Below are 242 nucleotides of genomic sequence, written 5' to 3'. Positions count from 1 at the left end.
GTAAACCCAGTTAATTGTCAAGAACTCTGTGTTGATCACTTAGCAACACTGTACAATGGAATAAACCAATAGGAGGAAAAAGAAGGGAATTAGCATTTATATAGCACCTCTTACATTCTAGGCACTGCTCTAAGCTCTTTATAGATATTATCTCATTTGATCCTAAGAACAAGCCTGTGAATTATATACTTATTGTCTCCATTTTACAGTCAAAGAAACTGAGGCAAAGAGTTTGAGGGATT

This window comes from Antechinus flavipes, chromosome 1 (assembly GCF_016432865.1).
Source record: "Antechinus flavipes isolate AdamAnt ecotype Samford, QLD, Australia chromosome 1, AdamAnt_v2, whole genome shotgun sequence".
NCBI lineage: Eukaryota > Metazoa > Chordata > Mammalia > Dasyuromorphia > Dasyuridae > Antechinus > Antechinus flavipes.
Note: the sequence above shows the minus strand (reverse complement) of the source record.